The sequence below is a fragment of the Muscardinus avellanarius genome (genome assembly GCF_963383645.1).
Source record: "Muscardinus avellanarius genome assembly, chromosome: 11".
Classification (NCBI taxonomy): Eukaryota; Metazoa; Chordata; class Mammalia; order Rodentia; family Gliridae; genus Muscardinus; species Muscardinus avellanarius.
Window position 1 is genome coordinate 4,898,982 of NC_137797.1, and position 13,742 is coordinate 4,912,723.

A 13,742-nucleotide genomic window follows, 5' to 3' on the forward strand; every position below is an offset into this window, starting at 1 on the left:
GCTGCTGTGTCTGTGGGACAGAAAAGGAGGAGAAGCTCTTCTGCAAGGTGCAGGGCGCAGCCCACGCCTCAGGGATTCATGCTGCCAGCCTCTCTTTTGCTGGGCAGAGCAGGGGCATTCTACCTTTGAGCTACACCCCCAGTCCTGGTTTTATTTGGAAACAGGTTCTCGCTAAGTTCCGGAAGGCCTCGCTAAACTGCTGAGGCTGTCCTCTAGCCTGCGTCCTGTCTCAGTCCCCCAGATCCTGGGATTACAGGTATGTGCCACCATGCCCAGATCAACAGCACCCCTTTAAGACACCACTCTGACGAGCTCCCAGTGGACAGGAGCACAAGGCTCCTCTCACAGAGCAAGGGAATGGTGAGCGTCACCCGTGATACAGGGAGCCAGAGGCACTCTGGGGTGGCGCTGAGCTCCTCGCGGTGCTGAGCCCGAGTCTGAGGCGGGGCCTGGCACTTGTCAGCACCAGGCCCTGCCAAGGAGCCAGGCCCCCCCCGGACTCTCGCAGCCACCAAGCCAGCTCTGCAGTCCACTCAGTCCCCAAAGCCACTCTTCCCTCAACTCCACAGCAACATTTATTGTAAACAACACAGAAAAATACAAGGAAATCAAGTTGAGATGGCTCAGAACCCTCCTACCTCTGCGCACTAAGTGTTACCATCTGTGTATTTCCCTCGTTTTCACTTTAAATTTCTACACTGAGAAACTAGTGTGCATCCTCCTTCTTTACTCATTTCAAAAGCAGTTTCCTCCTGTTAAGAGCCTTTGTAGCCGGGCATGGTGGAGCACACCTGTAATCGCTGTACTTTGGAGGCTGAGACAGGTTCGAGGACAATCTCAGCAAGTAGCGAGGCTCTCATCAACCTAGCAAGACCATTTCCAATTTTTAAAAAATCTGGCTGGAGGTATAGCTCCAAGGTAGAATACCTCTGAGTCCAATCCCCAGTACAGCCAAAAAATAAAAAAAAAAGAACCTCTGTAACTATAAGTACACTACCACACAGCAGAACTGCACTCCCGCGCCCCTGGTGTGGCTGCTCAGAGAGGGATCCTGACGGCAGGCTTGGAGTGCAGAGCTCTCATCTCTTTGAAACTGTCCCTTAGACCAGCTTCTGAGCAGCAGAGTTGCTGACCATGAGCACGCTGGCCAGGCCGCCCTGGCCCCAGAGGGGTCAGAGGAAACGGCCCCGCCTCACCTACGACGCCGACACACCGCTTGTCTACACGTGCAGCCTTTCTCCCTCAATCAGAATCGGGTCACCAGAAAGTTTTCCAGGGGAAGGACAGAGGCTTGATCAGCCTACCAGCACCATTAGGCGGTGAGCTAATGGGGCTCTGAGGTTACCCTGGAAACACGCACAGCTCTGTAAGAGCACGCACTCCTCTCCCAGGGCAGGCTCACAGCGTCCATGAAACCCCAAGTGTCTGTGACCTGCCCTTGGACTAAGAATCCCCTGGACTAAGAAGCCACAGACCAGGAAACTGGCCAGGACACAGGCGGGCTGAGGGTGGCTGTGCCCTCTCCCGGTGGAGAAGCCAGCAGTCACCCAGTCAGAACCACTTGGGCTCCAGCCACCCAGACACTTCCTAAGGAAAGTAACCAATCTGATGTTCTCCACGCTATGGTAGAACCCTCCCGCTCTAACAGAAGCAACCCAGCTCCCAACGCGGAGCCTTCCATGACTGCAGGGCTCGCCAGTCCTCAGCTTCACCAACTATGAAAACAGATTCCTCTGCTAACTTGCAGGACCCTCGCAGGAAAGCGCTGTGCACATTCAAACTGCCAGGTCAACCCGCGCGGCTCCACCCACTTAAGACAGCCCAATTCTCCAGAGCCAAGTTGCGGAAGCAGCAGCCCAGGTGCCCGGCAACAGATGAACGGATAAGGAAAATGCAGGACAGACACACGGTGGAGTTTTATTCAGCTATAAAGACAAAAAACATGGCATTTTCAGGAAAATAGGTGAAACTTGAGAACACTGTGTTAAGTAAAATAAGCCAGACTCAGAAAGTCAAAGGCCATCTTTTTTGGGGTTTGTTTTTTTGTTTGTTTTGCAGTACCAGGGATTGAACCCAGAGGCTTTCTACCTCTGAGCCACATTCTAGGCCCTATTTTTTTTTTTTTTATTCCCTATTTGGAAACAAGGTGTAACTAAGTTGCGGAGGGCCTCACTAAGTAGCTGAGGCTGGCCATGAACCTATGATCCTCCTGTCTCAGTCTCCCCAATGCTGGAATGCTGGGATTACAAACCTGTGCCAGCTAGGCCATGCTTTGTTTTTTCTAAAGCCAGAGAATCTCATGAAAACAGAAGGGAGACCAGCAGAATGGAGGGAGAGAGGAACAGAGGAGGGAAAGGAGGCTCGGGGATTAGGCTGACAGAATTATGTGCCTATGCAAATATATCACAATGAATCCCACTAGTGTAGCCACGCTACACCAATAAAAGTAATTAAAAACAAATAAACAAACTGTGATAAAGTAATTGGAGATGACAGATATATTACTGGTGATCATAATAAAAGGACTCAGCTCCAGAAAAAAGAGCTGGGCTCTGGGCTGGGGCCGTGGCCACCCGGCCGTCCCCTCTGAACCTTCCCTGCAGGGTGGGCCAAGGAGCCGCGCTGCTCAGTCCTACTTGAAGGCTAATGAGATGCTCATCAGCAGACTGAAGGAGCCTCATCTCGCCTCTGCGCCAACAGTGCAGTCGCTGGTCTGCCAGTACTGAAACCATGTGCCCTATATTATCATGGTAAAGAACTAAAAATCTCTAGCTCCTTCGACGATTAGCTGCTTTTTTCTTCTACTGTTGATTAAACCTAGGGGTGCTCTATACCTCCAAGCTATACCCTCAGCCCTTTTTATTTTTTTTAATTTTATTTATTTATTTATTTATTTATTTATTTATTTATTTATTTTGTGTGTGTGGTACTGGTGGTGGAACCCAGGGGCTTTTCTACCTCCTCCAGGCTATACTCACAGACCTATTTTATACTTTACTTGGAAACAGGGTCTCACTAAGTTGCTGAGAGCCTCACTAAGTAGCTGAGGCTGGCTCTGAACCTGGCTTTGAACTCCTGTCTCAGCCTCCCAAGTGCTGAGATTACAAGCGTGCACCACCATGCCAGCTAGCCCTTTTTATTTTTTTATTTTGAAACAAAGTCTCCCTAGGTTGCTAAAGCTGGCCTTAAATATGTGATCTGATCCTGGTCTCAGCCTTCCAAGCACTAAGATTACTGGCATACACCACCATGCTCGACAATTAACTGCTTTTGATTTTCCATATATTCATGGATACAGATTCAAAACCTACATAGTATGTAAACATCTACAAGAAGACATAAGCAAATGAAGTTTTTGTGGGCTCTCCTTACCTCCAAAACTAAGAGATTTCAGAGTTTTCCACGAGAACAAGTTACTATTACTCGCGAAGCAAGGCCCACATACAGGTGAGAGTCAGCGGCCTGGGCGGGCGGTTGCTGGCGCGCACGCTGCACCTTGTTCTCAGCCTCAACTACGAGGTCTGGAACTGGCTCTTCAGGCAGCACTTTCAACAGACGAATGCACATTCCACCCTCAGCAGGCAGGAGGCCTCTAGAATCTAAGACCCACGTGGACTTCGAAGTAGCCAACAGGAAAGCACCCGGCATGGGACTCTACAGTGAGAAGATGCATAGCTGCCCTTATTTAGACATTACAGTGCTTTATAAACACTACATGTTTAAACAGATTACCTCATTTCCTGTTTTTCAGTGGCAGAAAGATTGAAGCCAAATCTTACAATAACCAGGAGATTACCCGAAATCTCCCCATGTTTTTAAACCAAGGTCCAAGTGGGAGATTTCCACAGCGCAATTCTAGAAGTTTCAGTAGGCCAGCCAGACCTCTGGCATTCTGCTCCCATCTCAAATGCTACTCTTCTAAACCAATCAGATTCCAGACAACAGTCACAAAACCCTTGGGAGGCCATCAGACACTGCATCTTTTGGTTTCCTTGGCAACCATGTCATCACCAGTTTGCAGGCTCAAAGCCAAGTCATCATGGCAACCCGTTTTTGTTTTTTTCCCCCCACAAGGACCTATCAGAATTTTCTGAAAGCAAAACTAGGCCCCAACACTGATTCTTATAAGCAAGTCCTATCCTTGTCATCCAAAGCCTCTAATAAAAGTCTTACCAGGGGCCTGGAGGTATAGCTCAGAGGTAAAGTGCCAACCTAGCACACAGGAGGTTCAATCTCCAGGTTCAATCTCTAGCACTGGGGAAAAAAATCTTACAAGGATGTTTTCTGCTTACAGCATAAGATCATAAGTATTTCCTAAATTAGCTACACAGTAGCTACAGACTGCCTTCTTTCATCCACCAGCATCAAACACTAAATAAACGTTCAGAGTCCAATTCAAAACGTGGTGAACTACAAAAAGTGAATTGTTCTTTTCAAATAGTTAGCAAAGCCAGCCTCCCCAGTGTCCAGCCCACTGTGGCATACTGATGGTGCAACCCCCCCTTAATAAGAAAGCAGGCCTCCTGGGATCCACAGCTGCACACACGGCTCTGGGCTGTCCTGCGACCTCTCTGGCCAGCAGACAGACGCCCGCAGGACTCTGACAAGTGCCTTGACAGTGGAGTTGGTCCTGCGCAGCTCTGCCCCGCAAGCCCAGCCCAGGCTCCAGGAAGGATGAGCGAGCATCTCAGAGTGAGGCCAGGCTGTCACCCACACCATCCACCTGGTACCACCTACCTGGCAGGTGAGCACGTGTCTACGCTGTGCCAGCCAGCCAGCCAGCCAGCGTGTGGGCACAGCTGCACAAGCAACCACAGCGTACCAGTCAAAGCCGGCTGGGCCAGGACCCGGCCCTGAGCTCCGCTGTGTAGAGAGATTCGCTGCTGCCACCACCATCCACACTGCCACAGAGCAGAGGGACGGAGACCCAAGACCCATGTGCTGAGGAAGCCAGAGGACAGCAAGCGAGTGACCGCAAAGTTCTGGGGTCAGGTAAGCAATGTCTGCCATGATGCTAATTGTTAACCCATTCTGTGCCACACCCATTGTGTGAAACACCTGAAAAACTTACATATTAATAATACATCATTATAAGTAATGATATAATTACAATTAAGATATACTAATATTGCCGAGTGTGGTGGCAGATGCTTGTAATCCCAACATTTGGGAGGCTGAGACAGGAGGATCATGGTTCGCGGACAGCCTCAGCTACTTAGTGAGGCCCTTTGCAACTCAGTGAAACCCTGTTTCAAAATAAAGAATAAAAAATAGGGCTGGGGGTGTAACTTGGAGTTAGAATGCCCCACTGTTCCATCCCCAGTACCACACAGAAAAAAAGATATACTAATATTATATACATGTGACCACACACACACACACACACACACACACACACACACACACAGAGTAGGCTGGGTGTGGTGGCAAATACCTGTAATTTCAACACTTGGAAGGCTGACACAGAAAAATTGCAGGCTCAAGAACAGTCAGCAGTCCCTTTCAAAACAAATAATAGAAAAAAAGGGCTGAGAGTTTACCTTATATGTAGAATGCCCCTGGGTTAACTCCCCAGTACCAAAAGAATATACATACATACACACACACATAATACATACACACATATGCATATTATATATTTCCATATATATGCTCTAGGTGGTTCTTTCCAACCTATTTTAATGCATCTGTGTCAATTCTGAAATATTTACAAGATCTTAATGGATGAAAAGGGGAATAAAAAAAACTAAATTATCCACCTTCAGTCAGGCACAGTAGCACACCCCTGCAATCCCAGGACTTGGGAGGCTGAGATAGGAAGATTACAGATTCAAAGCCAACCTCAGCAATTTAGCAAGACCCTGTTTCAAAACAAAAAATAAAATGGGCTGGGAGTATAGCATGGAGGCAAGATGCACCTGGGTTCAATACCCAATACCACCAAAAATAAATAAAATAAATATATACATATATGTTCACCTTGAATTATGTTATGCTTTTACCTAATAAGCACAGTGAAATAAAACTGTGTCTAAATCTACAGTATCCTCAAAACAAAAAAAATTTTTTTTTTTTTTTGGCAGCCCTGATGATAGAACCCAAGGGCATTCTAACTCCGAGCTACACCCCCAGCCCTATTTTTTTTATTCTTTATTTTGAAACAGGGTCTCACTGAATTGCAAAGGACCTCACTAAGTAGCTGAGGCTGGCCACAAACCTACATCCTCCTGTCTCAGCCTCCCAAATATTGGGATTATAAGCGGGCACTACCACACCAGGCAAATTTTTTAAACTTACCTTTTTCTATAAATAAATGATAATGTGGGCTTTAGCAGATTAAAAGGCAGGGAGAGGTGCGCTCACTGGCTGTGTGGCAACTGATCACAATGAAGGCAGAGGGGCCGCAGAAATGCAGCCCTCCTCCCAGCAGAGGCAGGTCAAGGTCAGGCAGCAGATACTCAGTAGCGTTTCCAAGTGCCGACCTTTAGCTCACCTGCAGTCAGTTCAGAAAGTCACGGGACACAAAGATCCCACAATCTAAAGAGAAAGTCAGGGAAGTCACTGTGGCCACCGGGGAGCTGACGCCCGCAAAGCCCTGAGGAGGAGGCCAGGTAACAGACAGGGACGCCCGGCGACATCCTAGTCCCACAAAGCACCGCCAGCGGAGCTGCCCCGCGCAGCCTGTGTGCGTGCGAAGGAGACAGGACACTTGGGCACGCTGAGTGTAACCAGTAACAAAGGCCTGAGGCCAGGACACCCGCCCGCTGTACTACTCTGACTACTCTGCAGGACTGGAGACAGAGTTCTTCTTTGTTGTTTGTGATCTGGGGATGGAACCCACAGGCGGTCTACCTCTGAGCTTCACCCCCAACCCTATTTTTTTTGTTATTATTATTCTTTACTTTGAAACAGGGTCTCACTGAGTTGCAAAGGGCCTCACTACGTAGCTGAGGCTGTCTGCGAACCGTGATCCTCCGGTCTCAGCCTCCCAAATGCTGGGATTACAAGCATGTGCTACCACACCCAGCTAAGCCTGGGAGTGCGTGAGTGTGTGTGTGGTACTGGGGGTGGAACCCAGGGCTTTTCTACCTCCGGGCTATACTCGCAGACCTACTTTTATACTTTATTTGGGAACAGGGTCTCACTTAGTTGCTGAGAGCCTCACTCAGTAGCTGAGGCCGGCTTCGAACCTGCGCGATCCTCCTGTCTCAGCCTCCCAAGCGCGGGGATGACAAGCGTGCGCCACCATGCTTGGCTAGCCTGGGAGTTTTAAAGGGAGTATCAAGGGCTTTCTCCCCAGCATGTCCCCCGTCCTCGCTTGACGACCCAACTAGAGGAACTTCGCCTCTCCCTCTACTCTGCCCTATTCCCGCGGTCTACCTTTCTCACAGCAACCAGACTCCTTTGTGGACTCCCCGGTGGGGAAGAGCATGGAGACAGAAACCACAGGCAACAGCTCAGTGTCCGGCACACCTGCCAGTGACGTTTGTTTCTAACACAAATGAACTGGGTCTGGAGGACAGATACTTAGCAGAGTCTGGCTCCACCTGAACTGGAAACAAGACATGGGAAGATGAAAAAGTTGAGCTTCCCCACAGCAAAGCCCCCGGGCCACAGGCCACCCTGAGCCAGCGCCGGGTGGACGGCGCCAGCTTCTCCCTCGCAGGGCTCCTCCCCTCACTGTCCAATGGACCCTGCACCCACGTCCCTGCACGCACTGTGTTAGGGACCAAGTGAGCCAAAAGCCTGGAAAGCGCTTCACTGCCAAGTCTACCGGGCCCTGTAAGCCAGCACGGCAGGCTTCCCACCGACTCGGCACCACTCTCCAGGGTGGTCACCATAACCACCTAGCAGTTTAATCAGCCATTTACCAGCAATAAGGGATCTTCAGGGTGAATGACTTTTCTCCAACTTGCAGAAAATACACACCTTAACTTGAACACATCCTACTCGACCAATCATTTTTATTCAGCTGAAATGAATTACAACAAAAGCCCTGTCCTGTTTTGTAATAAGGTGTTGCCTGGCCTCTTCAAACCAGGGCCCCAAACAGAGCTGCTTGGGAGTATGGGCCCCAATGGAGAAAAGGGCAAGCCTGACACAGCATGTATGCTTGTTAGCCCAGCCCTTGGGAGGCTGAGACAGGAGGATTGCAGGTTTAAGGCCAGTCTCAGCAACTCAGTCTCAAAAAAAAAAAAAAAACAGGTCTGGGAGTAAAGCTCTGGAGTGTAGTTCAGTGGTGGGGGTCTTGCCTAGCATGCATGAGATCCTGGGTTTGATCCCCAGCCAAAAAAAAAAAAAAAAAGGTAAAACAGCATTAATTATTGCCACTTTTACAGCCCTTGTGAGTGAAAGGAAAGCACTAAGCACTCCCACGCTCTGCTCAGTCAGACCTCCTCTTCAGGGCCACCGGTCCTCGCTCCCTCCACCTGGCGCAGCGACCGGCCACCAGGAGTCACGTCTCGCACCCGCCGACACCAGCGCAGCCTCAATGGCGGGGGGGGGGGGGGGGTGATCCTGGGGACCTGCCGCCTCCAAAGGATGTGTGTTACAAGCTGCCCACACGCTACAGGCTCACCAAGTCGTGACACTCAATCAGCCGGCCACAGTAAAACACACACACGCCAAGGCCGCACACTGACGCCCAGCCGAGGAGCCACAGAGACCTGCAGAGCGACGCTCCCACGGGGCCTGACTGCAGAGCTGCAGGGGGCTATACCACAGACCTTTTTTTTTTTTTTTTTGCAGTACAGGGGATGAAACCCAGGGACATTCTACCTCCACGCTACACCCCCAGCCTTAGTTTTTATTCTTTTGTGTGTGTGGTACTGGGTGGTAGAACCCAGGATCTTTTCTACCTCCGGGCTATACTCCCAGACCTATTTTATACTTGTTTTGGAAACAGGGTCTCACTAAGTTGCTGAGAGCCTCTAAGTAGCCAAGGCTGGCTTCGAACCTGAGTGATCCTCCTGTCTCAGCCTCCCAAGCACTGGGATTACATGCGTTAGCACCATGCCCAGCTATTCTTTATTTTTTGAAACAGGGTCTCACTGAGTTGCAAAGGGCCTCACTAAGTTGTAGGTGAGGCCATCCCTGAACCACGATCCTCCTATCTCAGACTCCCAAATGCTGGGATTACAAGCATGCGCCACCACACCTGGCTCCCTTTTATTATTTTTAGCTCAGAAACAAGGTCTCTCTAAGTTGCTGAGGCTGGCTCAAATCTGTGACCCTCCTGTCTCAGCCTCCCAAGCACTGAGATTACAGGTGTGAGCCTCCACGCCCGGCCCCACTTCTGCCTCAGCCTCCAAATGCCCACACACACCAACTACACACAGTGGGCTGCTGTGCAGTCTCACCTGCTCTTACCCCGCCCATTCCTAGAAATGCTCAGACCGCGGCCATCAGGTAGCCGTGGGCAAACCAACCCGCTCCCAGCAGTCTTCTGTTTGGTCTTGGCTGGGCTGTCACACGCCTGTCCCTGTTAACTTAGCAAGGAACAGAGGAAGCTCAAAGGGAAACAAAGCCCTCACCTTCTCTTCCTGGCCGGGAGAGCAGCTTCAAGCTGCCGTGGGAAGGAAGCAGGACAGAGCACAAAGCGCTGCCAACAGGTAGTGGCTGCAGGACTCCGTGCCTGCGCAGCCGCTCTTCCTGAGCTTCCCACGTGTGAATAGCAACAGTGCCTCCTCCGGTGGCCGGAAACAGCCCATGGGATGACACTTAACAGACAAACCCTGGGACAGTGTGCCTCCCATACAGCCTGTGTACGACAGGCAGCCTTCCTAGACTCGAGTCATTAAAACAGGGTAAAACAAAGCAAAACCCGTTCCTGTCACAACGGACATTAATGCTGGCCAGCCACATGTGACTAGCCTTCTAGACAGCAGACACAAAACCGTGGCCAGCTCAGAAAGTCCTACTGCACAGGGCTGCCCGGCTCCGCTCCCTCTTTCTCACCCACCCCAGACTTCAACAAGGCAGTCCTACCGACCCTTCTCCCTGAATATCTCACCACCGCCGACCCTTCTCCCTGAATATCCAACGCCGCCTGCCACTGCCTCAAGGTGCAGCCTGTCTGGACCCGGCGCCTCCTGCCTGTGTTCCCTCTCGTCCCACACCGCCTCCAGGTGACATTTCTGACCCGTGACTGTCGCTCCTTTGGTGGCTTTCCCTTTCCTCAGGATCCCCCAGGCCAGCATGAACTTGACACACTTCTGAGCTCAGCCGTTCAGCTGCTCCACTGCGGCAAGCACACCTCCTATGAAGGCAGCAGACTGGCTGGGACAGAGTCGCTCTGCCCTGTGGAGAAATGGGCAGCCCTGACCTGGAGTCCCACCTCACCCAAGCTCAGGCTTCTGGGCCCAGGTTTTCAGAAGTTTGGCCAAGCCGCCAGGCATGGTGGCACACACTTGTAATCCCAGCACTTGGGAGGCTGAGACAGGAGGATCGGGCAGGTTCCAAGCCAGCCTCAGCTACTTAGACCCTGTTTCCAAATAAAGTATAAAATAGGTATGGGAGTATAGCCCGGAGGTAGAAAGCCCCTGGGTTCCACCCCCGGTACAAGAAGAAGAAGAAGAAGAGGAGGAGGAGGGGGAAGCGGCGGCGGCAGCAGCGGAGAAGGGGGAGGGGGAGGGGGAGGAGGAGGAGGAGGAAGAAACCTGGCCAAGCCCAGGGAGGCCCCTGTCCAACAGCCACTGCGCAGTCTGGTCGCCCCTGCTTGTCACACCGTCTTGCTCCTGACAAGTCTCCCAGCACGGTCAGAGTGACTCCCAAGCCATTTTATTCTCCTCCTTAAACCCTCCAGCAGCCTTCCGCTCTCCTGAAACGCGAGTTCTCCACTCAACTCAGAAGCTCTGCGTGTGGGCCCCGGCTGGGCTCTGGCCACCACTCCCATCTCAAACCCTGAGCTCTACAAAAACCCCTCTCTCCCATTCTGTCTCCACTGGGAACGCCTTCCTCACGCCCCTGCCAACCACATCCTACTTCTGTTGGGCCCCGCGGGACCAGCATCTACTCCCTGCATGGCAGAAGCAGAAAGGCGCAAGGGCACGGTGGGAGGGCTCTCCTGCCCAGAGAGGCCAACAGCACACCCCAGCCACCCCCAGCACGTGCTCTGCTCCAGCCACACCTAAAGGCTCCTAAAATCTGGCTTTCTGGCCCCTGCCTTCTCTCCTCCCGTCTGCCCCAATGCCTGCGTAACCGTGGCAAACTTCACCCCGTTCTTCAACAATCTGCTCACCTGTTATCACCTAGCACCTTCTCCTCCACTGTTCTCCCAGCCTGTCTCAAGAAGCCCACCTCCACCCAGCTGCATTTGAGGGCCCACACCACCGTGTTGCCACACCACCAAGTGCTAGCAGCCTACCAGCTAACCGGCCCTCCAACCCAGCTCTGGAAGCAGGGACCGTACCGTGGATCTCGGCCAACTGGACTCCCAAGTTAACCTCTGCACGGCCATCAGGTGCACTCTGTGTTACCTGAATATGATCCACTAGACGGCCCGGGGCAGCTGCCCCTCTAGCCTGTTGCCTGTGTAATCATTACACAACAGAATCCCACGAAGCCATATGGCCCCCAGGGGTGGCTCCATGTACAGATACATAAACGAAGGCAAATTTCCCACAGCATCTTCCTGCTTATTGTCTGAAAGAATCTTGGGGAGAGGCAAAGAATAATTTTTTTCTGACAAGGGAGCAGTAAACCAAGTAAGTTTGGAGCCTCTGGAATGTGTCTGGAGCCTCAGCAGGCAAAGTGTTCACTGACAAGAAGAGTGGAGGAAATAGCGATCTCTGTGCTAGAGATCTGCAGAACCGAAAAGCAGTTCTTCGCGGGGACACTTGTGGGTCATAGGTGCGATGTCTAGCCACAAACCTCCACCTGCGAAGGGCCTGTGGTCACCCATCGCCTACATAAACCTCTCCAAATCAGCTCCCCACAGGCTGGCCTGCAGGCTCTTTCCTATCTGCTAGCCCATCCTAAGAGAGTTATTTTTCTGCCACCACCTTGCCTCTTCAGCGGCCGGGCCACCAGACCTGTGCCCCAAAAGAGAAGCTACTAGGTATTCAAAACCATGCAAGCTCCAGCACTGCCCAGAAACACAAACAAAAAATACTAGTTCTAGGAATAAATAGATGAGGATGAGGATGAGCAGACGACCTGGAAGGGCCCTGGCCTGGAGTCTCACCAGAGCATTAAAAATTAAACACTGTCCCTGCTCCGCCTCCATGCAACAGTAAACAACTGCACAGGAAGGGCCTGGAACCATACCCCCTGTCCGTTCTCAAGTGGCCCCCGGGTGGCCTGCTACTTGTCTATGCTTCTTTTCCATCAACGACTTGCACGCCCGGGGATACCACACTTGCACAGACCTCAGGTGCGAGCGGAGGGGGAGCGCGGCAGAGGGGACAGAGCTCGGGCAGGTGGCACCGACGAGCAGAAGGGAACTCCCGCGATGGGGTCCTGGGGAGCACCCCCGGGCACGCGGGCGAGGGGACGCCGGGGCAGATGGCACGAAGGCTTCCGCCCGGACAGATGCCGGGTCGCCGGCCCCGGGGGCAGGCCGGGGAGGATCCGGAGTTTCTGGAACCCAGAGGCCCCGGGACTTCCAGCCAGGAAACCTCCGAGGTCATGGGGGGTTCGGGAGCCCCGGTCTGAAAGGCTGCGGCGGCCGGGGGCTGGGGTCGCGATCCCGAGGCCCCGCCGCCCCTCACCGGCCGCGCTGCGCCGCTCCGCCGCCGCCGTGCGCGTCCGGGCCTGCGCCGCGCCCGCTGGGTGGGGCCGCGGGAGGAGCTGCGCGCGCAGCGCAGGGCGCGGGGCCGCCGAGCCCAGGACGCCGCCGCCGCCGCCCCTCCTCGGCCGCCCGCCGCGCCGCCGCAGAGCTTCCGCCGCGCGCCGCCGCGGGAAGGCTCCGCCCCAGACCAACGGCCGGCGGCGCGCAGGCCACGCCCTCGGGGGCGGGACCCGCGCGCAGCCCTCCTCCGCTCGAGCGCCGGCCACGCCCCGCGAGGGCTCCGCCCCGCCCCGCAAAGGCTCCGCCCCCCGCGGAGGTCGGCGCAGGCGCCGTCGAGTGCGCCGGCCGCTCTGGCGGTGTGGGGTCGGCGTGCCCGCGCTGGGTGCTTCCGGCCGCCGCGTGTCCTCCGTTTCCCCGCGCTCTGCGGGAGGGCGGGGAGAGCACTCGGGGGGATCGGAAACGCCCCTCTGCCACCGCGCCCCGCCCCGCGCTCGGGCCGGGCTCCAGGCCCCCAACCGCAGCGGGGCCCGCCCAGCTGTCACTGCCGAGACCTGCACGCGGCGACCGCCCCCTTGGCGCGCAGTGGGGCCTGGCACGCCCGCTCGCGCCCTCGGAAGTCCTCTCCTCCAAGGCCGGGCGCGCGCCCCGCCGCTGCCCGCGCTCCTGCACCCGCCGCAGCTCGGGCCCTGCAGAGCGGGCGCTGGGCGCTGGGCGCTGGCTGAGGCTCCGGGGCTCGAGGCCGCCCCCTCCCCTCTGCCAGCCGAAGGGCTTCCTTTACCTAAACCAGACCCAGCCGTGTCCGAAGCCGCTTCCCCTTCCAGGCCTTCCCGGACCTGCCTCCCGCCCCACCTAAGCCAGAGTTCTTATTGGTTTTGTTTGTTGTTTTTTTGTGGGTTTTTTGCGGGTCTGGGGATGGAACCCAGGAGCATTTGACCTCCGAGCTACACCACCTGCCCTATTTTTTAATTCTTTATTTTGAAACAGGTTCTCATTAAGTTGCAGAGGGCCCCGC